The following is a 27,344-nucleotide window of genomic DNA, read 5'->3' as shown; positions in this document are numbered from 1 at the left end:
ACGACGGTGCCACCCGATGAGTCCCTCCCGCAAAGGGGTTTCACTGCGCACCCACTTCCTGAGTAGAAGCTGCCCGGCCTTTCCTCTGGAGCACTACACCACGCGCTACGCCCTCCTGTGACAGAGGCCCACAACAGCACGCTCCACACCGGACCTGCCTGCGAGTGCTGCGGGGGCGACGGCTGCCTGAAAAGCAGGGGAGACACGCGGGGAGCTGTGGCCTGGGCCTGGACTTGGCAGCCGGATCTGTATTACCCACCCACCCATTGAACTCGGGCCCTGTGGACCCACACGCCGCCCTGGCCCCCTGATCCCCCCGCTACACCTGAGACGGTGCGGTGGGCTGGAAGGAAGCGAGGGCCCGCCTGACGGACATCCCCCCGCCATAACGAAGACGGCCCTGACCGGGGGAGCGGCTGCTGGCTGACGGACCCCCCGCTTGGCGGTGGAGAGATCCCGGGGGTGCTGCTGGAGTGACCCAGGTGGGGGTGCTGCTGACCGGGCGATCCTGCACATGTCCGGGGGGGTGCGGACCCGCACCGGGACTGGAGGTGCCCCACCGAAGAGTAAGACGGACAAGCTGCCTAACAAAATGGCCGCCGACCAAGTAACTGCGAGGCTGGACAGCGTGCTAGCAGCCATGGAGCGCATGGAACAGTCGCTCCAGCAGACCAGAACTTCCCTGGAGTCCAAGATGTGTCGCCGTGGACCTGACCCACCTGCAGGATAACCACCGGAAGCTGTCCGATCGGACCAAGACTCTGGAGGGCGCGGTGAAGGAAATCGAACCCAAAGTCACTCAGATGGACAAGCAGGTGCAGGATCTCCTGAACAGGGTGGAATTCCTGGAAGATCGGGCCGAGGATGCGGAAGGGAGGGCGAGACGCAATAACATCAGGCTCGTGGGAGTCCCTGAGAAATGGGAAGGGAACCAACCTGCCCAGCATGTTAAAGACTGGCTCAGGGGCCTGTTACCCGAAGGCACGCTATCGCCCTACTTCGTAGTGGAGCGGGCGCACCGAGTGCCGACGAGGCCTCATACCACCGGCACTAATCCACGGCCGCTGCTCTTCAGGATCCTAAACTATAGGGACCGGGACACGGTGCTGCGGGAAGCTAGACGCCTCGGCGAAATTCGAATAGACAATGCAACAATAATGTTCTTCCCAGACTATACTGTTCAAGTGCAACGTCAAAGGCATGACTTCATGGAGGTGAAGCGACGGCTCCGCACTGCAGGCCTTAAATATTCCTTGCTCTTCCCCGCAAAACTAAGGGTGGTAGCAGGTGACAAGACCTACTTCTTCAACACCCCTGAGGAGGTCAGTGAGTGGCTGGACGACGGCACAGACACGGCACCTAGAAAGACACAGGGCGAAGAGGCGAGGCCGCGCTCGCGCGGGCCGCGGCGCCGCCGCAGAAACAGAGCACAGCAAACCCGACGCCCGCAGACGGCGGCACGGCATTCTCCCCCGATGGACCAAATGCTTCAGGAACAACAAGATGCACTCCGGAGAGTCTCCCAGTTGAGTGCTACGCCGTCCCAGGAAATGGCCCTGGGGGATGGCCAACGGACAGCTCCTAGCGATGATGATGAAGCTATTTATGGGATTCCGAACTCTCAGATCTCGGTGGACCTGCCGGACATCACTCCACAAACTGCATATCTGTTTCATTGACTACGTGCAAGTCATCTGTGAGACGACCGCTGAGGTGGGGGGGATGGCGGCGGGAGCCGACTGGACGCTGGGGCGCGGCTGGTGCCCGATGCTGCAGGGAAACTCCTCTTCCCCCCCTGCCTGCCACCTGACCAGTGGACAACCGGAACAGTGAGTACTGCCCCAACGGTGCGGATGGAAGCAGGGTGTGGTGGTGGTGGGGTTGTCTTTTGGCCCGTCCCCCTCCTATGCCGCCTCTGACCGCAGGCTACGGTTAATGGGGAGTCCTTCTTGCCTAGGTCCCGAGAAACACCCTATACCTCCCTATACCTTTCCCCTGCCGTGATGGGCTGGAGCGGGGCCCCCCAGGGGACGATTGGCGCCACATTCCGGAACACTGCCATCGGCTACCTGTTATCTGTCCCATGCGGCTCTGGGAGGGACCTGGATCTTCCTCCTGGACTGATCACCTGGACAGCCAGAACTGTGCTTAGCGCACGATACCCCCAGGATTTGAAAGGTTGTCCCTCTCGATCGAGAGTATGGACGGTGGCCCGTTTCGCCACTGCCCTTTTGGTATTTTAGTGGGGTTTACCCACAGTTGGTTATTGTTGTTCTTTGTTTTTCCCCTCCTTAATGTCTTCTTGAACTTTGCTGAGTGTGCTGGGGGGGGTGATTGTGGGAGAGCTGGAAAAAGGGATGCAATGGACCTCCGTTGGGCTGATGCTTGTGGCTATGATGGGGGGGAAGTCACACTGCTAGAATGGCTGCGGTAACAATATGCACCTGGAACATTAGAGGTATGCACACACCAGCGCGTCGTTATCAAATATACTCCTATCTGAGAAGGCAACGGGTGCATATAGCGCTCCTACAGGAATCACACTTAAACAGGACGGAGGTGGCCGCACTTCGCCGCAGATGGAGGGGGCAACTGTATGCCACGGGGTATTCCTCGTTTGCCCGTGGGACGCTGCTGTGGGTGACACCGGGTACCCCCTTCCAAATGACAGATGTCCTCACAGACCCGGAGGGGAGGTATGTGTTGGTGAAAGGCCGCTTGGATGGGCAGCCAGTAGTTCTGGCCTCCGTTTACTTTCCAAACACGGACCAGGGAGGCTTTTTGGCGAGTCTATCGGGGAGGCTAGCGCCCTGGCATGGAGTCCCCTGGATACTGGGGGGGATTATAACACGGTGCTGGATCCCTTACTGGACCGCTCGGCCCCACCCAGGCCGGATGCAACTTCTCTAGGGGCCACGAGGGCACTCACGCAGTGGGCGGCACAGTGGGATTTACAGGATGCATGGCGTGCTCACAACCCTAATATCAAGATATACTCTTATTACTCAGGGGCACACGCGCTACATGTTCGACTCGACAGGTACATGGTGTCATCAGAACTGCTGCCACACATCACTGACTCTCAATACCTTGGCCGGACACACTCGGACCATAATCCACACAACTGTAACTAGCTTGGGAGCGCCCTCATCCGCCCATCCCCACATGGCGTTTCCAACCTGCCCTACTACCGGACGCCCCCTTTAGGGACTCCCTACAAGCTTGCGTAGCGCAATACTTCATAGACAATTCCGGCACAGCGTCCTCCCTACAGGTTGAATGGGACGCGTTTAAGGTAGTGGTACGGGGACATTGTCTGGGCACGCAAGGGAACATGCAAAAAACACTAGAGGCTGACCTGCGCAGGGTGGAGGCGGACCTGCTCCGTCTGGAGCAGGAAGCGGTGGCAGGAACGGGCGACCACTTAAATGTGGCCCGAGCGGAACACACGTCCTTACTGGAACGACTGAGACACGTTAACTAAGCAGCTCACTCGGCGCGCGTACACCAACACAGTGACAAGCCTGGGAGGCTGCTGGCCTGGCTAGTCAGGCAAGAGAACCGCACGGAGCCGGTGTCCGCCATCCGCGCGGCTGAGGGAGAGGTGGTGTACACACAGAGCAAAATACACCAAGCCTTTGTGAGTCACTACCAAGCCCTGTACAAGTCACAGCTGAGGGTCTCACCGACGTACATCACCGATTACCTCGCAAATATACGACTGCCTGCCCTTACGGACACGCCGCAGGGGGACCTAGGGGCACCATTCACTCAGGAGGAAATGCGCGAAGCTATCTTCGCCCTCTCCAATGGCAAATCCCCTGGCCCGGATGGCTTACCTGCCGAATTTTTCAAGGCATGTTCAAGGCATGTTCAGACATTCTAATTCCGGAGTTACTTAAGGTTTACAACGCCGCGATCGAGGCTCGGCGCTCCCGGACACGCTTAATGAGGCTACTCTGGTCTCACTTTTGAAACCCGGCAGGGAAGCAACATGCATGGAGTCCTACAGACCACTAGCCATGTTGAACACTGACTATAAAATTTTCACCTCCTTACTGGCCCGACCCTTAACTTTAGAGGTCTCCACTCTGGTCCACAATGACCAGAATGGCTTTATGCCGGCAAGGAGCACCTCCCGTAACATACGCCGACTCTTCCGAGTTCAGGAGGCTGCCACGTCGCATTGGCCGAGATCGGGGTGCCTAGTCTTGGACCTTGAGAAGGCCTTTGACTCCGTGGAGTGGCCCTATCTGGGGGCGGTACTGGCAGGATTTGGCGTGGGTGATGCCTACGCGGATATGGTCGGACTACTTTACCAAAGGCCCAGTGTGCGTGTGCGGACGGGTAGGCTGCTCTCGGAGGCAGTGCGGGTGCGTAGAGGCACCCGACAAGGCTGCCCCCTGTCACCCCTACTCTTTTCTATGGCCATTGAGCCCCTGGCGGCGCTACTGCGGGACAGGGGAGCGGGTTGGGGGATCCCACTAGCTGACGGGGTACATATAGTTTCGCTTTACGCGGACGACCTCCTGCTGTATGTACGGGACCTTACCGCGATACCGGGTGAACTGTTGGATATTTTCCGGACATTCGAAGAAGTATCAGGCCTTAAGGCAACTGGACGAAGTCCGGAGTGTACTCGTTCAGCCCGGACCTGCGGGAATGCGACGTGCACCTCGGAGGTGCTCGACTCACATGGCATCCTACCACCTTTAAGTACCTCGGGATGTATATATACAGGGACACGCAAACGATACTAGAGGGCAACCTGGTGTGCGCTATCTCCTCGTTGCGAGCCCAGATGGCCTTCTGGAAGACTCTGCCACTAAACGTGCCCAGTAGGATTGCACTATCCAAGATGATAGCTTTGCCTAGGCTGCTATATCACTTCGCAAATCTCCCACTGTATGTACCCAGGAGGATCTTTCACGACCTGGAATCGATGATCCGTAGCCTGATATGGAACACCGGGCGTGGCCCTGGCGAAACTGTACTCCCCGACTGCCACAGGAGGGCTGGCAGTTCCTAACATGGAGCTGTACTACCTGGCCGCGCAGTTGCAGTGGGTGACTCACTGGCTTAGCGGCTCGCACCTGGACGACACGGCCACTGCTGCCTGCCAATGTACCCATACGCAGGTGTGCGCCTTGTTTCACCCTCTGACCAAGGGACCCCGCCCTCTACCCCTGCACGTGGCTGTGGCCCGTAAATGCTTCCTCCGTAGCCTGAAATTGACCCAGGGAGTCAGGCCATATGCCCCCGCGCTCCCCCTGCTGGGCACCCCCCGGAGGGGTGGAACGGTGACGCCACGCATCCTGGAGAGCTGGACTGCGGCTGGGGTGGAGACCATGGGCGACCTCTCGACAGATGGAACCATGCTCCCATTTGCGGCGCTGTCGGAGGGCACGGGCCTGCCGGCAGGGCAATTCCTGCTCCACGCGTCTATACTACGGACATACACGGAGTCCTGGGGCGATGTACATGAAGAGCCGCCGATGCACCACCTACTGCAATACCTACATGTCATGGGCAACGGCTCACACATCATACACTGGCTGGCGCAGGCCCTCCTTATGCACACGCAAAGGTCTACACAACCGATTCGGGATAAATGGGCGGCACACCGAGGGAGGGATTGGATGGACAAGGAATGGACCCACATACTGGCTGGCCCTGTGAATATCCCGCGCAATACCCGCTTCCGGACGATTCAGTTATACATACTGCACCAGGCGTATCTATCGCCGGACAGAATCAACAGGTATTTCATGATCGACACAGCCACCTGTCCCAGATGCGATCTGCTGGGCGCGGACATATTACACATGCTTTGGCGCTGCCCCTCTCTAGCCACATACTGGGGGGAGGTGACATCTCTCCTGACACATAGCACGGGTCCGGGGCTGCCACACACATGGGAGGCTTGCATTCTCGGCCTATACACTAGAACCAAACTCAATAAGACACAAGCTAGGTTCTGGTACCTCGGCCTTATCACAGCTAAGCGGCTGCTCACCAAACACTGGCAACAAAGGGACCCGCCAATCCCCAAATACTGGTATGCGTCCTTTACCAACTGGGCTAGAGCAGAAAGCACGGCACTACACCGGGAGGAGATAGCGGGCTTACGGCAGTTCCCGATAGCACAGCTCGGGGACGACATCCTGGGTTCCCTCCAGAGGGAGGGCACGGCCAGGGGGCTCGCTCAGCGACCACCACACTTGGGATAACACTGATGAAGCATCCGTGACATGGACAAAGGCGCAGGCTGCAACCCCCCCCCCTCATGGCACTCGCCGGGCGGCCTGTCTCCCCCCCAGACGCCCGAGCAGCGGCTACACCACGCATCCGATGAGCTAAGCTGTAGGCCTAGATGACCACCCACACGGGGGACCACTACTCCATGACATGTAGTAATATCCTCCCAGAACATTTCTCGTAACATCGCATCCACAGGCACACTCTCCCCTACCGTTTCCCCTCCTACACTCACACCTATGTTCATAGTTACGGACCCTTGTCTCCCGGACATAGCCTTGTCTTCCTCACGCACTACACCTGGAAGACTTTCCTGACTACATGTTCGGCCATGGGACTGGACGCAGGTGGCGTCTCCCCACTATGCAACATGGCTATACTATTCGTCCGTCTGGCAAATCACACAATTCGTTGACAACCCGTGGGGCCACACTGCTCAACGTGGCTGCCCCACACCATGCCACAGACAGACTAAACATGTGCACTACCAACCACTATCCCATTGACACACCTCCATGGTCTGATGTTACAACCCATGGGTCTCAGTGTTGTAGATACCGGAGAGATGCGCGAAGGAGCAGCCAAAGATTGGGACACACCGACGAGATCCATTTTGTTTACAGAGTTGATATGTTTACTTATAAAAAAAAGATAAAACAAGACGTCATTTGAAAGAGTAACTGACTATTGAGCACAGGTGGCATAGGAATCTGTATTTAAAGGCTCACTTGCTACTGATACGACTGAAGGAATTGAACACCCTCCTCCATGCTCCTTTATTCCATCGTAACGCTACAATGATGCAGCCGGCCCACGGGGTTGTAGGCTTTGCTATATGTACTGATCTCTTGACTACTAATAAACGTCTTTAAAAAAAAAATGGATCAGGGGTCTACGATTGGGGCAGGAACTGACCGGGTTACTGGCAACACACTCACCCAGACAGCTACTACACTGACCTCCCACCTTCCCTGAGGGTGGATCTTGTTGAAGTTTGGACATACACCGACCTGGGCCATGCGCTGTTAGTTACCATGTTCTCTTCAATTGTTTCCTGTTTTAAAATGCGGCATATAGACATTTCTCCCCCCCAGATACTACCCGCTGCCTCCCGAGATGCGCTCCCCCGAAGACGCGAGGGCACGACTTACGCAGACACATGACGCACACTAACATATTGACATGGAATATCCGCGGTATGCACACGCCGTCACAGCGCTATTCTCTCTTCTCCTACCTACAGAGACATGAGGTGGGAATCGCCCTTCTCCAGGAGACACACATGACAAAGGTCGAGCTTGAAAAACTCAGTAGGCGATGGCGGGGACACATCTATGGGACCTCCTTCTCTCCGCATTGATATGGGTGAGAGCAGGCGTCCCATTCATTTGCAAGGATGTGCAGATAGATCCAGAGGGTAGGTACTGCCTGCTGCGGTAAAAGTTAAATGGCCAGGAACTCCTGCTGGGGTCGCTTTACGCCCCAAACTCAGACCAACCCTCCTTTCTAGCGACACTGAATCAGGTCTTGCACACATACACTGGCCTCCCCTGGCTGTTGGGTGGGGAATTCAACATGGTACTGGACGTGGGGCTGGACCGCTCCTTCCCCCCGCTCAGGGCCACGACAGTGATGTCCAATGCGCAGGCGCTTAGGGACTGGCTGACACACTGGGAGCTACAGGATCTCTGGCGAGTGCAACACCCTACAGACAGAATATATTCATACTACTCCTCGGTGCACAACCTGCATGTCCGGTTGGACCGGATACTTGGCACCCAATCGCTGCTCCCCTTGCTTGCTGAATCAGAATACTTAGGGAGAACGCACTCCGATCAAAATCCATTACGGTTCAGTCTCAGCTGGGACGCGGGCCGGCCGCCTGTGCCCACGTGGAGGCTGCAGCCTGTTGCGCTCGAAGACCCCGAGTTCCGATCCTCGCTAGGCACCGCTGTCCTTGACTACTTTGAGGTTAATGAGGGATCTGCGCATAGTGCTGCAATGGAATGGAATGCGCACAAAGTAGCCGTTCGGGGACACTGCATGGGAGCCTCATGGAACATACGCAAAACACTGTCCGCCACACTTACACGCTTAGATAATGAGCTCATACAGCATGAGAGGGAGGGTGAAGGGACTGGGGAACACGCACGCACGCTAAGAGACCTGCGCGCCAAGCATGCAACTCTCATGGAGCAGCTGAGGTGTCATAATTACACGGCGCACACGGCTCGTACACATGCCAGGGCGGATAGGGCTGACCGACTACTGGCCTGGTTGATACAAAGCGAGAGCCGAGGTGCCCCAATAGGAGCTCTTCAAACAGCGGAGGGAGCGGTGGTATACACACAGCGCGAGATCCACTGCGCCTTGGTTGGGCACTACATGCAACTGTATAGGGCTCGTGGAGTCGGCCCCAGGCACGCACTGGCAACGAATACTATAAGGCCTACAAAGACACCTTAGCGCTCTTACTCCTTCACATGTATAATGAAGAAATAGATGAGGGCTCACTACCTTCGTCCATGAGGGAGGCTTTCTTGGTCTCATTACCTAAGCCGGATAGGGATACAATGCAATTGGGCTCATAGAGGCCATTGGCGATGCTCAATGTAGACTACAAAATCCTAGCGAAGCTGCTTGCTGAAAGGCTAGCACCATGGTCCCGCATCTTGTGTATACTGACCAAAATGGATTTGTGCCGGCACGGTCCACATCCTTGAACCTTAGAAGGTTCTTTCGGATAGCGGCAGAGGCGCCCAGGAAGTGGCTCAGAACGGGGTGCCTAATACTCGACCTGGAAAAGGCTTTTGACTGCCTAGAGTGGGGGTACTTAACAGAGGTGTTAATGCGCTTTGGGTTTGACCTGGAGTTCCTCCAAATGGTCGATATTCTCTACAAAAACCCTGTAGTGCATGTACGGCTGGCCCCCTACATCTCCGAAGAGGTAGCGGTGGGCAGGGGCACTAGGCAAGGCTGTCCCCTGGCACCCCTGGTCTCAGATAACCTTTTGTTCCACGCTTCCGTTGACAATCACGGGCAGAGTAGCCCTTGCCAAAATGGTAATGCTTCCTAGGCTCCTCTACTATTTTGTCAACCTCCCACTATTTATCCCAGCCCCCTTCTTTTCAAAACTTAACGTGGTCCTGCGGGATTTCATCTGGGGCGCGTCTTGGCATCGGCTAGCGCTGACGAAACTCTTTCTGCCGACTGACAGAGGAGGACTAGCAGCCCCTTGTTTTGAACACTACTATCTGCCGGAGCAGCTGCAATGGATTGACCGCTGACTGGCAGATAAAGGGAGGGAAGACACGGCTACGATCGAGCCGCCATACTCTTTGTGCCGTGTCACCAGGCTCTTCCACCCGCTGGCGACACCTGGGAAACTCGGCCCGCCACTGCTGGCAGTGGCATACAAATGCTTCTGTAGAGCCCTGTTCCTCACCTGAAAAGTGCTGCCATATGCGCCTGCCATACCCTGGATGGCTCTCCAGGGGGGCGGGGGGCTAACGCACACACTATGCTGGAGCAGTGGAGGGCTGCGGGAATCCAAACGCTGGCGATCTCTTCAGAGATGGAGCACTAGTGGCCTATGAGACGCTAGTGTCTAAGGACGGGCTACCCCCCGGGGGATTTCTGCTACATCGTTCGCTCGTTGCACAAATGGCGGCCAAATGGGGAGACATGACGACAGAGCCTGAACAACATCTCACCATACAATATCTGCACATTATGGGAAGTGGCATGCACCAGGTCCGCTGGTTTGCTGCATCGCTAAGAGCCCACACGGAGATTGACTTGACCCCGCTTAGAGGCAAATGGGAACGGGATATGGAGCGAGCGCTGCCGGAAAAGGACTGGGAGAGGGTTCTCAGGAGCCCGACGCGTATTCTCCGAAACATGCGCTTCCGCCAGATACAACTCTTCATCGTGCATAGAGCTTACCTTACACATGAGTTAATTAACAGGTACTTTCACCGTACAGATGTGTCCAGCCCTAGATGCGATGGTCTAGACACAGGCATTATTCATCTCCTATGGAACTGCCCCAGATTGGGTGCTTATTGGAATGCAATAAGTGGAATGCTTGGGGTGTGCACTGGTCGAATCATCCCCTTTTCCTGGCTTGAGTACATCCTACACCAATTCAAGAGGCCACCCAAAGATAAGGCGTCCTCCCGCTTCTTAGACCTGGGATTGGTGGTGGCGAAGCGTCTTCTCACGAAGCGGTGGAAGGCGCACGAGCAGCCTGCTGCACAGGCGTGGGTCTTCTCACTTCAGGTGTGGGCCCGGGCAGAATGGATAGCAATCCGGAGGGAGGAAACTATAGGGCTCCGAAAGGAACCTATGGCGGAACGTTGGGAACATATGCTTAATGACCTACGGCTACCGGGGGGGACTGGCAATTCAGCTGCTGCAGTGACCTAAGTAACTAGACGGAGGGACTGGAGCGTACCATGGGATGTCTTGCTACCCATATAACCTGCCATGCAGTTTTCCGGCCTTTAGGTCCGTAGGCATGTGATGTATATTTATTCGTAGATACAGGTATGCATGTGGGGGGGTGCCGGTGGAGGGGTGGGGGGCAAGGGAAGGGAGGGGGGAGTATAAATACACAGGATTGTATGTGATTTGCCGCTAATGTTTAAATATTGGTAACATTTTATCTTGTTATATAACGGTTGGATAAATGTCATCTCTGAACGCAAGTATATAGTAAAGAGATCCACCCTAAGTACATGTTATTGTGCAAGACTGAACTGCCAGATAGTCTAGAACGTATATGGAGGGAGCCGGACTAGGCCCTCCGCGTACCAGTCAAATCTAAGCACATGACCCTCTAATATTTGACATTGCAAGCGCGGCAGCATGATTTCCTTCTGTATAGACCTGAAACAACTGTATGTTGGACCGGCGAGACCGGAATGTCATGATAACCTGATCGCTCTTTATACTGTATTTTGAAAACATAAAAAATGCTATTAAACAGATTTGACAAAATAAATGAAATGCCATCATGGAAAGTGGAGGGAACCAATAGCTACCATGATATGTCAGAATGGGTGTAAATAAAATGTGAATATCATTTGAACAGACCAGTGGATAAAGAGATGAAAACGGCCGACGGAGAGCTTTTGCATGAAAACACACAACATATAAATGTATAAACTCTGGCGGCAATAGTGCCAGAATAGTTATAGTTAAGTCAGAGTTTCCATAGGAAAGGCATTTTTATGTTCTCCTAACCACTTTGGGGCCATGCAACAAATCTGCATAAAACTTTTTAAAATAACAACGCAGCCCATTTTGGCTCTTTCACGGAAAGCTTGGCACTGATCCTTTAAGCAGCAAGTCAAGAAAATGGGGGTCCTCAATTATCTATTTTAATTCCTACAGGAAAGTTTGCTCTATATATACTTACTAGCAGCCCGTCCCAACATTGTCCGGGTATGAATTGCTGCCGGCCAGTAGTATATTGTTTTGTAGGATTTCGTTTTGATAGCATTTCTTATCTGTGACAGGCCTGTGAAACGCTCCATTTCGCAGTGCACTGCTGATGCACTTAAGAGTGCGCATTCAGTAGTGTGTGAACTCGAGTTTCCCTACTTTATTTTTCCTTGCAAAATTATATAGCGCAAACTCGACAACATGGCATGAGCATAATTTACATTACAGAAGAACACATTCATTTGTGGTAGGCACGGGGAGACAAAGCGATTTGCCTGGAATCACAGGATGTTGAGCTGATGCCGAGATTCGAACGTAGCTCCCCAGCTCTAAAGTTCGCAATTCTAGAACTTGTGGCGGGAGGTGTGTCTAAAAGTGTATGTAGGTGCTGGCCATCAATGAGAGAGACCTGTACATTTTTCAAATGGGTGGTGAAAAAATATGAGTATGTTGCTGGAGATGTGGGCCGCCGTGCCACCAATGTACTTACCGGGGGAGGGTAAACAACCATTATTCTGCAACTTTCTTTCCTCATACCATCACTCCGCATACTTTCATTACAAAAGTACCATGGGCCTCATTTATGAAGGCCTTGCGCCACCGGTGCGTTACTTTTTCCCATTTTAAAAGTGACGCACCAGTGGCGCAAGGCCTTCATAAATAAGGCCCCATGACTCCGCAATGCCATTATAACGCATGGCATTACATTTTATATGCTTTTACCACGCACACATTTACAACGAAATTCGTTGTTAATGCATGAATGGTAAAAGCATGTTTTTTTTCAATGTTTGGATAAGGTAAGTATGGGTATAGGGGTATATGTTTTGGGGTACTGAGGTATATGTTTTGGGGTGTTTGGGTATTTTAAGGGTTCAGATATAGTTTTGGGTTATGGGGTACAGGGGTAGTTTTAGGGTTTAGGGATAGGTATGGGTTTTGGAGTATAGGGGTATTTTTAGGGTTCAGGGGTATGTTTGGCTTTTGGGGTACAGGGGTATTTTAAGGGTTAGGGCTATGTTTGGGTTTTGGGGTACTGGGGTATTTTTAGGGTTCAGGGCTAGGTTTGGGTTTTGGGGTACAGGGGTATTTTAGCGTTCAGGGGTAGGTTTGGGTTTTAGGGTACAGGGTTATTTTTAGGGTTCAGGGGTAGGTTTGGGTTTTGGGGTACAGGGGTATTTTAAGGTTCAGGGGTAGGTTTGGGTTTTGGGGTACAGTGGTATTTTTAGGGTTCAGGGCTAGGTTTGGGTTTTGGGGTACAGGGGTATTTTTAGGGTTTAGGGATAGGTTTGGGTTTTGGGGTACAGGGTATATTTATAGGGTTAAGATGGGTTAGTGTTTAAGGGTGATGGGGTATTTTTAAGAGTAAGGGTGGGTTATAATTATGGGGTGCAGGGGTATTTAAAGGGAGCAGGGTGGGATTAGCACAAGATATGAGACATGGCATGAAGGGCAGAGTGTACCACACGCCCCCCGCGTTTGTCACGCCCCCAGCAGACACCCACAGCACAACGCAGACACGCCCACAAGGGACTACTTTGCTGGTACGGTTCTTTTACCTTTTAAATGTATATGGTGGGCGTCTGCATTGCCCATGTCCTTCTGCTGCAATTGCCCTTTCCAACGCTGTAATGGGTGTTGTGATTGGTGCTGTGGTTCCTGAGATTACCCGCCTCGAAGGTTTGGGCTCTCTCTTTATTATATTAGTATGGATTTATATCACTGAAAATACCAAATATTTAAGTGATATTATACTTGGGTGTTGAAATGAGACAAGGAGCAACCCAGAATCCACTGAAATACATCAGGTATAGTTTAGTCAACAAACTATCACTTGCGCTCTCTTCATGCATTACTTATAACTTCACATATTACATCACTCATTACGTTTTTTTTATACTTTATTAATTCACTTTTCTGAAAGGAAAAAAATATAAATTACATTGCAGCTCAATACATTCATGTATATACAGTCTTGTTCACCAATGGGTGGTAAATGTCAAGGTAAAGCAGAAGGGCTCCAAAATAAAGCCTAAAAAGAGGAGGGGATAGATCTCGTAATTATATTTGTTATCTGTGTACAGGATCTCGCGTGTGGCCAATGTGGGGCGTTCTATACCTGTGTCGTTAAACCAACACAATATATTGTCTACTCTGAGGCACAGTCTTCAGGCTTGTTTAGGACCAATGAACTGCCATAGCTTAATGATTTGTGTGTATCTGATGGGACCTCCAGTTCGTGTTCCCCATCCAAAGCGGTATCTCCCCCATCACCCCCCTGCCTTGCTTTCCTCCATCTCCCCACTATGTCTAACATGCTGGACCATATTTCAAGGTCCCTTTCAGCATGCTCGTCAGTGTGCACCCTCCAGAGCCTGCATTCCTTTGCCACTGCCCACCCCAAAAGACCTGTCTTCCATTTAGTGTTTGTCGGGGTTGGACAGGGTTGACCCAATGTACTGCTATACTGCATCAAGCCAGCAGTGGGCCCAGTTGGGCAAACCTATGTCACATTTTTCTCCCGCCTCTTAGGAAGGGGATGCATCCTAGCAAACAGTGTTGGATTGAGTTTTCCACAGCTACCCTTGCTGCTTTATGCAACTCCCCAAGCACTTCATTCCAGTATGTGGACAGTTGCGTGTGATTCCATGCAGTGTGACAGAAATCAGCAGGTGTGTTCCCACATCTAGTACCTCTCGCTGACCTTGTTTCGTAAGCCCGCTGCAGACCAGAGGGTGTCAGATATGCATGATAAAGGAAATAAAAGTGCACCAGCAGAAAGCAGGCATTGCTAGTCACCTTATGCACTTAGTCCCTATATCATTCGCTGTCCGTCAATGTTGTCTCTAATTCCCTATCCCAAGCTGCTCGCTTCAGGTCAACGTTCGTCTGTCTCTCAGATTTCAAGGCTACGTTTTGTCAGGAAATAATGCCCTGAAAGGAGCCAGGGTCCAAAATTACCTGCAGAACCTGAGATCTCGGTGGTTCCACTGGGAATGTGGGCCATATCTCACGGATCATACGTGATATGTTTGCGTACTGAAGGAACTGTTGGTTATTTATTCCAGAGTGCAATTCCACTTCCCCATGTCCATGAAATTAACATTTAAATAAAGGTCTCCCGCATTCCAACATCTCCCCTCAATCCAACCCTTGAAGTTCATTGACTCACGGATGTGCAAAAAGGGACGCTACCACCAAAGCGGGAGAAGCGCTCTGTACGGTGCCTTCTTTATAACTTCCCTAACGGCCTATTCCCATGGTTGTGTCACTAGAGCAGCACAACACTGGGTTCCCGGCGGTAATCCTTGACCACACATCAACAAGTGAAGGAGTCGAGCAGCGGAGTCGAGCAGCACCACTGGACCCTGCCATCAAACGTTTTCCCCCAGTTGGGGTCTTCATCACACTACATTGCAGCGTACTGCAGTAGACCAGCAAGGTAATACCGCTGTAAATCTGGGAGTCTCAGCCCACCCTCAAGATCCAACTTCAGTATTTCCAGTTGAACTCTGCATCACTTGCCCACCCATAGCAGGTCAACTAATAACTTACATATCCAACAAAATATTGCCAATGATAGGGCACAAAATGAGTTTTGCATCCTGTAGAGGCAACAGGGTAGAAGGACCATTTTACTCAAAGCCACTCATCACATTGACAACAAGGGCAATGTGGTCAAAATTGGACAGAGTTTGACACCTTCTAGGATCCTACCTATATTTAGCTCATATTGGAGATGGTGATCATGGGTGATTTGGGGACCATGATATTAGTAGAGTGGCCAGGGGATAGAGCACAGTCTTTTATCAGTTGATGCAGAGTCCCAATATTTCACTAAAATGTTCCAGTAACTGCATTTTAAGGGGCACAGAGTACTCAGGCTCTCTTACATATATCAGCATCTCACTTGCGTACATTGACACAACATGATTATAATCTCCCACAGGGATGCTCCAATTGTGCCGTTTATTCCTAAAATACATTGCTAGAGGCTCCATTGCCATTGCAAATAGGAGTGGCAACACTGGGCAGCCCTGTCTTATGCCCTTTCAACATTAAAGACCTCGGACACCTCTGCACCCAACTGCACTCTCGCAGTGGGGAGTCTGTGTAGTAACTGGGCCCATGTTAGGAACCCGGTTCCCAGTCCCATATGGCGCAAGACGTCCCATAGATTCTGCCTGGACAGGGTGTCAAAATCCTTCCCTATGTCCAATGCCACCAAGGCTGCCCCAAAGGTGGATATCCGGGTCTCATGCATCACGTGTGACAATCGCCGCAGGTTCACATGGGAACCCCTCCTAGGCACAAACCACACAGATCCTTCTGCACTAATTGTACTATAACCGCCCCAGCCAGAGTGCAAAAACCTTTGCATGCAATTTAACATCTACATTCAACATAGAGAGTAGCCTGTATAAACCCGGTTCCACAGGGTTCTTGCCCGACTTTGGGAGCATAAGTAGAACTGCTTTTCTCATATGTACCGGGAGTGCGCCAAGCTCGTATGCCTCCAAGAAGGTTTCCAAGTGTTCCAGGTGCCAGGTGGCAGAGTGGGCCTGATAGAATTCAACCGGGAGCCAGTCAGGGCCTGGGCATTTCCCTCTCCCCTTAGCTCAAAACACTTCCTTCAATTCCTCTAAACTAGTTATGGCTTTGCTTAGTCTCTACGCCTGTGCTGTCGTAAACTGGGTAATGGTCACTCAACCTAGGAACTCTTCCACCGCTGGATCCCCTGCTGGTGTCGGGGCAGTATAGATCCCAAAGAGATGCTCACATAGGAGCTGCATAATAGCTATACAACCCAGAAGCAGCGTGCCATTGGGAGCTCATAGAGCAGAAATAGTTGGAGGGCCTTCTCTTTTAAGTAACCAAGCCAACATTCATCCAGACTTATCTCCCTCTCTATGGAGCTGTTGCCGATAATCTTTTCAGATGTGACAGTCCAGTATATCCCAACCAGTTGCCACCACTCTGTGTGCCTGTCAGTGATGCCTCGTTCTGCCCCCTCACCCTGTCACTGCAGGCCAGCAAGCTGTGCTTCCTTTTCTCCCAGATCCGATTCTAGCATTCTCCTAACACCGTACGCCTTGCCAAGACATGCCCCCTGATAGCTACTGTCAATGTCTCCCATTTTACACCGCAGGATCCAGTTTGTATTGCAAAAACCCTGGAGGGGGTCCTGCATGTCAATGGCATATTATGGGTCACCTAGAGATTCAGGCCTGAACCTCCACAAAGGTATTCCGAACTGACGACCTCTCACCCCGCAGTCCAACATTAGAGGGGCATGGCCAGGGAGAAACCACACCCGTTAGGATGCTTTCACAACATCGAGGACCCCCTCACCGGCAAGAAGAAATCGATCCAGGCTGCTGTGAGTACCATGAGTGGGGGAATAACGTAAGTAATCCTGTGCTGCAGGGTGAAGCTCCCGCCACACATCTACAAATTTAAGTCGAGCCATAACCTCCTGCAGCCTAGCCACCTTACTTTATTTGTTTATTTATTTATTTATGCATTTTTATATAGCGCGGACTTTACCCGAAGGCGTCAGAGCGCTTCACAATAGGATCACAAAATGAAACATGATGAGAACATGGCCTGATTGGGTGGGTCCCGATCCATTTGCCTATTCAAAATACAGTTAAAGTCCCTCCCCAAACAACTGGTGTTCCTGCATAAGGGAGCAGCTCGGTTTCCAGAGTGCCGAAAAAGTCTCCATCATCAATATTAGGAGCATAGGTATTCAACAGGCATAGCTCGTGTCTGCCTGATATACCTTGCAACAATACATAGCAACCTTTCACGTCAGCTGTCTGCCCTCTCAATTGGATAGGGACTCCTGGGGAGACCCATGTTGACATTCCCCTAGCATAGGATGAATAAGTGGGGAAATAGAACTGCCCTCGCCATTTTTTTTACTAAGTTTCTAAGCTTACGTCTCCATGAAATGCATCTCCTGGAGGAATGCAATGTGTACCTCCAGCCTTCTAAGGTATAGCTGTGGGTACTATATCTTTTTACAAAAGAAGTGAGCGCCCTCACGTCCCATGACAGCCTCCAAAATACGTCAGTCATTCTGCATCAACTCCAAGTATACTCACCGCCCCATCAAGCCACCATCTACCCCTCCTACACTCCTCAAACCCCTCACCACACAATGTGCTATTGCTGCCACATATAACAAAAGTGTCTGTGTCTTAACTTCCAAACATTGCTGTCCCACCCACCCCGGTTAAACAACCCCAAATTACAACTAGTGTCTGCCCATATAGCACAACTAACCCTTCCCCCTTCACACAACTACACACAATAAATGTTGGAGTGTGTTAGGGACCACAACGGATATCCAACCTATTAAATATCGTTAAGGAGCGAGCCGGTTAGGTAAATATCCTCACATGGGTAATCCAACCACCATCCGATACCTATGTGTCCTAGAGTCCCACTACTCCTAATAACGTTTATGTGCACACTTCTGATATGCAGATCAAACAGTGGGATCATAACATCAACAAGCAATGAAAGAAAGGCAAGCACAAAGATTGAAGCAATATTAGAAAGTGAGGGGGAGAAAGTGTGCGGCGATGGGCTGTGTCTGTGCCCCATATAGGTGGTCACCCCTGTGGAACTGTGCCAGTGCTGCATAGAGTGCACAGCATCTCCTACCAGATGGTGGTGATACGGGCTTACACTCACATGCCTCAGTCATCACATCTCCACTCAGTTCACTGCTGTGCCAGCCGGTGAGCCACCAGGTTTATCGTGCAACTCCGAGTCTACACCTGAGGACGCCGCCAACGAGATCATCTCCACCAGTGCCCTGGCCTGCACTCTCTTTTGCTGCTGCAATTCAAATGTGATGATGCGGTCTGTTCTCACCACTACCCTTGCACCAGATCACGTCCTGCGCCTGCGCCTTTTCTGCAGATACGTACCCATTTCTGTCCGTTTCCAGGACGCATCTCGTACCCACTCCAAATCTCCAACCAGTCCCATGTTTCTTACGGAGTTGTGAAAAAATAGGTGTGACCATCGTGGATTACTTTCAACTTGGTGGGATACAACATTGATTGTAGTCCCATAGCAGACAATTTTTACTTAACACCTTAAACGATTGCCTCTGCAGCTGAACCGCTCTGGTATAATCTGGGAAGTTGTGGATGGTGGTGTTGACAAATCTCGGGTCCCCTTGCTTTCGAACCACCTGTAGGATTTCATTCCAATCTATATAGGACAGAAATGGAGACCTGGGAAGGTCTCCAAGGTGCGGCGGCAGGGCCAAGGATCTGTGCGCCCATTCCCCTGCAAAAAAGTTGTACAGCTGTGTAGTTGGAAGTGTCTACTTAATCCAGTCCTATAGTTTCTGGTCTGCCCTTTTCAATGCCCTCCAGGAACTCCACAAGTCTGCGGTTGCATCTGCGTGACTGCCCTTCCAGGTCTTCCATCCTGGCCTCCAATTTGCTAGAGAGATACTCGAGCATGATCATCATTTTCTTTAGCTGAGAAACGTCTTCCCTCAACTTGGTGACCTGGTTCTCCATTTCTATCCATCTTTCTGCTACCTTGCGCAGATCAACTCTTAACAAGTTCACATTGATTGCTATTGCTTCTATTTTCGTGTGTACCGCCATTCCAGAGGCTTCGATGTCTGCCAATAGCTGAGTCCCCAGTGGTTCAGATGCATGCTGGGGCGCGTCTCTCTTCACTGATTGCTGGCCATTACTTATGGTCGCGGGGTGTATTTGTCCATTTTTGTTTGTTGTGTGGTCCATGCGGTCTGATCTTTACCCATAGAGCGGTGGAGTCACAATTCATATGGTTCAGTACTTAGATCATTATCAGAATTGAATAATACTTACCAAGTTTCAGGGAGAGATTTACCATATCTCCATGCAACGCAGCGCAGCCTCCCGCAAGGCTGTGGTGCTCGACAGGGAAGGAACAGGAGAGTGCCATATTTTCAAAGATATGGCTCTCTCCTCCCCTTTCCCTGTGCCGGTGCTGATTCCAGTTGCCGTGCACCACGCACCACCATAGCGATAGGGGGTGTGTGTGTGCGTCTAGCATAGGTTTGGTACAGAAAGGGTACCCTTCCTGTACAAAATACTATGTCTAGGTATGAGGGAAAGCTTTCCCCACTTTGTATGCATGCTGCAGAGTGCAGCACACATGCAAAGTCAGAAAAGGAAGGATAAATTAAAACATTTCTCCTTCCTTAGGTCAAGTTGAAAAGGGCACCGTTTTCTCACGCTAAACCCAATCTACTGTGCTTAGTAAATGTAAATGTTTTTGTACTTGTATAGCGCACAGCTACCCGCAGTGGGTTTCCCGGCACTTGTACGAATAACCCAAGGGAACCCTTCCTGGCTTTCCCTGTGAAGTGTCCACTCCTGGTCACCCCCATGGTGCAGACCAGCATCCCTCGCGTTGTGGGGCCGTTGTGGAGACTAAGCAAGCTATTGCCCAGAGTTGCAGCGTGGGACCATGATCAGAATAGGCACTGAGGCGAGAATATCCAGTCAGGGGAATTAATGAGCCCGAGACCCGCCGAGGCAGGAATCAAACCCTGGTCCCTGCCCAGAGCTCTGCATCGAGATGTGCCTGCTCTAACCATTGAGCCACACTTCTCCACACTTAGTAAATTAGGTTTAGCATAAGAAACCTTGGGTGGTTGCATGGGAACGCCAATGCACACCACTTGGGACGCCCCCATGGCGCAAAGTAATGTGAACCAGCTTTATGCCCTGCTTTGCATTACTTTTACGTTATTTCCAGCGCTAAACAAGTTTAGCACTGGAAAGTAAATTTGGAAAAAAAAGAGTTTGCACTGTTTTGCGTCACTTTTGTGACACTAACACTGTTCAAAATATTTAGTAAATCCCCCCTCAGTGCTTAGATGTACTGGGTACCAAAGATACAGACTCTTGCTTCTACCTTAATATGCTGTTGTGAGGTCTCTTATGCAGTCAGGAGTTTGATATTCGAATGGCCACCACACACAGTGTTGGGCAGGACTGCACCAATACCAAAGTTAGTAGCTAACTACAGTTAACGCTGCAATGGAAAGGATTGCTAGATACTCAGTGCCTTTGTGTTGCGTCATCACTCTAGGCCGCAGCCAGGCCAGGCTAGATAAGAGGAGCGCGGCACAGAAATCACCAGCCCCGCAGCCGCTCCCATTCTGCTCCGACAGGCCAGCTCCAGTCTCAGTGGGACGGCAGCTCTTGCACTGCACAGCAGACTACAGCGCCTGAGGTGACAGCTTCAGTCGCTTCCACCTCCAGTCCCCCAGCGGCACTCAGACTTTGTCACACTTCCACCAAGAGGAGGGGCTTCAACAGCAATCGGAGCAGCACTCCGCCCCTCCACAAAGCCATCAGAGACCAGATGCAGCTCGCCTGGGCTCCCCAGTCACAAGGTGTATAGTGCTCCTATACCATGGGGGATGGGGCAATCCTGCTTTCATGTGTGTTCCCTCCCCAGCTTGCACAATTCCAGGTGTTTTTAAGGGGTACTGGGGTGGCAGCATAGAGGGGGATTACTTTTACGGTGCTGAAGCGTGCGATTAGTACTGCTGCTCGACCACCTTGTAGGCCACGCCCCCACTCATGACATGTTAAATGACATGATTGATGACATCACTCATGACAACGGTCCCCAGCGCCTTGAGACCACTAGGGGTGATTAGTATGTGCTTTACAAATACCGGTTACAGATACATATCAGTCATAGCCTAAGACCAGACCCTGATTTCAAACACTATCTGGACTTGGACTCTGTGTCATAGCCCTACACCCAACCCTCTGCAAGCATCAAACCTCCACTACATGCAATCTTCAGCCATGTGTAGGACAAGTTTGACACAGGGCTTAGCCTGTGGCCAGGATCAGCACCCACCACTCCACAAATGGCTAACTTGTACTATGAACAGACTACAGACATACAGGTTGGAGGTTATCTGCAAAATAAAGCAGGGATTGGGCAGTGGTCTTGCCCTATGGCCAGACCTTGCACTCAACCCTCTGTTGTACTTGTGTTATTATCTTCTGTAAACGTTCTTGCGCCCAGCTGTTGCATGCGTGAGAGCTACACCCTTTGTTCTTTATCCATTGCTCTTGCGCTCCAGCTACCTGTGGGCCCCAGAACGTAAGACTCGTTCTTTGTTCTGTTTTCCTTCAAACAGGCATCTCCATGCAGGCTCCTCCACCCTGCGCACAGATGCATGTTTGATTTCAAACTGTGTAACCTTTATTTATAAAGCCATCATTGACAGTAGTGTCAGTTTGCTTTTCTTCTGTGCTCTGCTGACCTGCTGTTGTGGGCTCCTTGTATTCTCTTCATCAGGAAATAAAACCTTTCAATATATTCACTTGATGTTTGGATTTATGCTTTATCAACAAGTGGCACATCACTCCATGGACTCTTGTACCCCTATCTCCTTCCTGCCTGGTGAGGGACTCTGCCACTGTGCCTTCAGGAGTAGCGGACCAACTTCACTCCTTGCTGCACCCGCTCCGCGGGTGCCGCTTCGTGCGGATACATCAACGGGAGCATTACAGCGGGGGTCGCTGACTGCTGAGAGTCCTAGCCAGGTGAACGGGCTGTGATAGGTGAGAGGCGCAGCAGGGACTCAGTCTCCCAGGAGACTGAGACCTTTCCTCAGCCTTTAACTGTGTCAACAGGGGAAGGCTGTGGCGGTCCATGGAGGCAATGGGGGTAGAGTAAGACCTTGTGAACTTCCTAAGTGACCTACACAGGGATACTAAGGGCAACGTCAGATATACCAGGGACCTTAAGGTCACACAAAGTTTTAGCACTAGTAGGGGGGTAAGGCAAGGATGCATCCTTGCCCCATTTCTTTTTAATCTCTATATCAACGACCTAGAGGATCATCTGGTTAAGACGGGGGCCGATAATCCATATGTAGGCCAACGGGGTTACCCATCTTATTATATGCCGACGACGCCGTTTTGTTAGCTCGTACCCCGAAAGGGCTCCAAACACTGCTGGACACCTTCTATGAATTTATGTTAAATCGAGACCTGCACATAAATAACACCAAATCTTACATCTTGCAGGTAGGGAAGGCAGCTAGAAAACACTATCTATTTAAGGTCAATGGTATTAGGGTACCTACATGCACCACATTTTCATATCAAGGGGTACTACTAGACCAAAAATTGAACTGGGTTGCCCGCATGAACAGGAAAAGGGGGGAAGTAGTTAGGGCTAACGCCGCGCTCTTCGACTTTGCAGCTAGAATGGGCAATAGACCAGTGACAGCCATGCTGAAAGTGTATAGGTCCAAGAGCATTGCAATAGCTTCCTATGGGAGCGAACTTTGGGGCTATAGCGATCATGGGAGCTTAAAAATAGTAGAAATTAAAAAAAAAAAAAAAATTACTATGTGTCCCACAGGGAACCCCTAATTTATCCATACATGAAGAGATGGGCATGCCCTATATAGGTGATACCTTATCCTTGCGTCATCTTATGTTCTGGTTGCAGTGCTGGCTTAATAAACACCAAGGACTAACACATAGCCTGCTAAAAGAATCTCTTAGCCTAGACAATATGTCCAAAATCCCTTGGTTGAGTTACCTCAAAGACACTTTCTGCAAAGAGCGTAGACCAGACCTTTTTATAAATCCGGCAAGTATTACAGCCAAAGATCCTATACTAATAAAAGAGTAATTTATCACCCGCAAAAAGATGGATAGAGAGGGCACGGAGTTAATGAAGCCTAGTGTGCGCCTCCACTATATGCTTAAAATGTCATCCGAGGAGGAGCAATACCTACTCTGGCCTATACCAGCATATGATCGTTTCCTTTTAACCAGGTTCAGGTTTAACTTGTTTCATTTCTTACTGGCAGTCCCCACTGGATGCCATAAGGGAATGGTGTTAGCACCCTGTGGCTGCGACCTCCAGTCTCCACAGGATATGCTTCACTTTATGTTTTTTTGTAAATACTATAAATTCCCTAGAAACATCTATTTAAAACCTATTTTAAAAAGGTTGAACATTGTACAAGCCCGTCCTGCATTGTTTTATTTATTAATGCTGAACCCAGAAATCATTCCTCATGTGGCGGGCTTTTTAAAATGTACTTTGATGTATAGGAAATGTCTAGACCTGTAAGAATATTTTGGAGTTAATTCACTTGTTGCTTTGTTTTTTCATTAGTGCAAGAGCAGAACACTGTATATAACGAATTATGGGTTCCCCGCATGATGTATTTTACTTATAGCTTTTTAACTGTAGCATGGTATGCTATTCTTATTGCATTGTGAACTTTTATGGTTTTGTTTTGTCATAAACCGAATAAAGTAATTTTGAATTTGAATTTGACTCTTGTACCACATTTTGGCGACAATTGGAAATTGAAACGTGTGTCAAGGAGTCCACAATTCTTCAAATATTTTGTCACTACCCTGCCTTTCTTTATTGGATTGCTGCTCCTATTTCAGCTACTTGGGTGCATTTTTCAAGCCGCTTTCTTCTATGCTATGAATTAAGGTGCCTCTACTTTCGCCTGGATTGCTTGCTGGCACTATGCTACTCTGGCTTTGCTGTCCACCAGAGCAACATATTGGCAATTGCTTCCTGGCACTTGCTGGAGTCATTTCTTCTGGATTACATTGGCAGCCGTCAGAGATCTGTGACATTCATCATTGAACAGCGGTGACAGGCACACCTTCTGACTATTCAGTGCCTGTCTACTCTTGTGCTTCAGCCTCATTATTCCCTTTTCCGTGGTGCCTGGAACACGTTGGTTAGTGAGAGTATTCTTGCTGATTTCCTTATAATTCAGCTCTCTACCTGAGTGTTCTTCATTATTATTTCTCACTACCCCTGCATATTTAACTGTGCTTTATCATCGCGTCTTCTTCAAATAATTCTCCAAATGCCTTGGCTCAGTTGGCTCTATTCTTGTATCCTCCAGGGAAACCTCCCTTGAAATGGATGCTCTGGATTAGAATCCTTTGAGAATTATCTTATTGCTGTGGGTGCTGACGAATATCTTCCTAAAAGTAAAGCAGCCATTTTTTTTCAGTCACCTGGACATGAAGGTCAACAGGTGTTTGATAACTTACCCAGAATTCCCACAACCACTGATGAGGAGGATGAATGGGATGTGTTCCTTGAAGCCAAAGCACGACTTCAAAAGAAGTTCAGTGACTAATAAGCATTCTTCTAGAACGCTTTAATTTAGTCAAAAGACAAGCGATTGATGAATCCATGGAAGACTACTTGTCTGCGTTGATACTTAGCTACCAACTGTAATTTTGGACCTGCATTAGATGTTTACTTACGTGACCAATTTGTTTATGGGAGTTTGATGTAATCAATAAGAAGCTGGAACTTCCATGAAGATTAAGCAAGTTACTTTATTAAATTAAGATGATAGATTATAAGATATAATGATAACCCCATCAGGAGCAACTGTCCTGCTGCTCAGCCCTCACCCAACGGACATTCACAAAGCACTAGCATTCCAACCAATCAACATTCCACAACACAGACATTCTATCTGAGCAGCAGGAAGACTCAAGATACAACAGAGTTTCTCTAAGAAAATTCAAGAAAAACTGATATGTTACAGGAACCCTTCTCTTCTTGAAGTGTTAACAGTAGCAAAAAGTATTGAGCCGTCAATTGCGTCTTCTCGTGTCATGGGTCAGGAAGCGGTTTCTTCCTCTGCTCCTGTTGCTGTGCATACTGTAGATGACTTCATTGAGGTGAATGCTGTTAAACCCAAATACAAACCTTCTAAATCTGTCAACAAAGTTGCTGTTTACTGGTTCAGATGTGGGTCTGAATCCTACATTGGTAATTTTCCACAGTGTCCAGTGGGTGGTAAACGGTGTATAAAATGTAAAAAGGTGGGTCATTTTCATAATGTATGCAGGATGAGCAAGAATCAAACCAGAAATAATAGTCTGGAAACACCAGTAGATGTTGAAACATTGGATTTATCCAAATTATTTCTCAGTCTGGATGTTTTATGTGTATCTTATTCAGAGGTTAAGGATCCTATTTGTCAGGTGACCATTGGTAAGGATCTTACCTTGGACATGATGTGTGATTCAGTTGCTCCTATCACCATTATTTCTGATATTTAGTTTCATTCCTACTGGGGTAATGAGGCTCATTGGTAACTTTAGATGTACGACCCAAAACTTATGGGGATCAAGATATTGACGTTCGGATTCTTCTATAACTCCATAACTTGCCTAGGTAGATCTCTGTACATTAAGATATATGCTGCTAGAAAGGAAAAATCCATTGTGGGTTGGAAGGATCTCGCCAAGTCGGGAATTTCTTATGGTTCCTGGTGGAGATCCTCCAGTAAGGGTTATTGATTCTTCTATAACTTCAGTTCACTCAGTTACTCACACAGGCATGGCATGCTGGAAAGAATAAATTCCTGCTATTTTCAACAATTCTTTAGGTTGTGTAAAACATTATTCTCATACAACTGTGTTGAAGAGAAACTCAAGCCCTGTGGCTCATAAAGCACGCCCTGTTCCTTTGAACATCAGAGATGAACTCAAAACTCTTCTGGATAAGGGGCCATATGTATCATTGAAAATTGCGATCGCACACGCCGAAATTCGCAGAATTTTGGCATTTGCGATCGCAATTTAGCTAAGTGGTATGTATGAAAGCAAAACAGACATGCAAATTTGCGATTCCCTGTTTTGCGATTACATTTAAGGAATCGCAAATTGCGATTCCTTAAATGTTATGTACGAGGCCCAGAAAAAGTGCAATTTGGCCATAAGGAATCGCAAATTGCCACCAACTTCAAGTTGGTGGTAATTTGCGATTTCTTTGAAAAAAGTACTTTTTCGCATTTTTCAAAGTGCCATGTAGAGCACATACATGCCCGCTTCAGGGGTGCAACAGGGTGTCCTTTTGACACCCTGGCACCCTTGAAATTGCAATCTCAATTTGCGATTCTCTAATTGAGAATCGCAAATTGAGAATGTCTTCCCATTTATTCCTATGGGCCTCTAGGCCCATAGAATGAATGGAGAGGTATTCCTTAATTGCGAATTGCAATTTGCGATTCGCAATTAAGGAATATGTAAGATTTGCGAAATTATTTGCAAATCCTACATACATAGCATTTTGCGATTCTCAATAACGATTCTCTAAAAATCACTATTTGAGAATCACAAAACGTACGTTTCATACATATGGCCCAAGATGATTTCTGAAGGTGTAATTAAAAGGGGAGAGGCATCTGAATAGGTCAGTCCTATAGCTATTGTCCGTAAGAAGGACACAAGTATCAAGTTGTGTGCTGACTTGCACAGCTTTAACAAGTGTATCATAGTTGAGAGTCATCCATTAACCAGGATCATGAGCTATTGGCCAATATTGGTGGTGGACAGTATTTTTCCTTACTTGATTTCCAATTGGAGTACCACAAAATTCCCTTTCAGTCTGGCTCTCAACTATTAACCATGTTTCTTACTCACTATGGGGCGTACAAATTTACCAGTCTTCCGTTTGGTCTAGCTTCTGCTGCCAGTGTGTTTTTCAGAGGCTGATGGACACCATTTTGGAGGTCATTACTGGAGCACAGGCTTCCAGGATGATGTCCTCATCTTTGCCAA

The sequence above is a fragment of the Lissotriton vulgaris genome, chromosome 7 (assembly GCF_964263255.1).
Source record: "Lissotriton vulgaris chromosome 7, aLisVul1.2, whole genome shotgun sequence".
In the NCBI taxonomy this organism is placed as follows: domain Eukaryota; kingdom Metazoa; phylum Chordata; class Amphibia; order Caudata; family Salamandridae; genus Lissotriton; species Lissotriton vulgaris.
The sequence above is the reverse complement of the archived record's forward strand: the minus strand, read 5'-3'. Positions refer to the sequence as shown.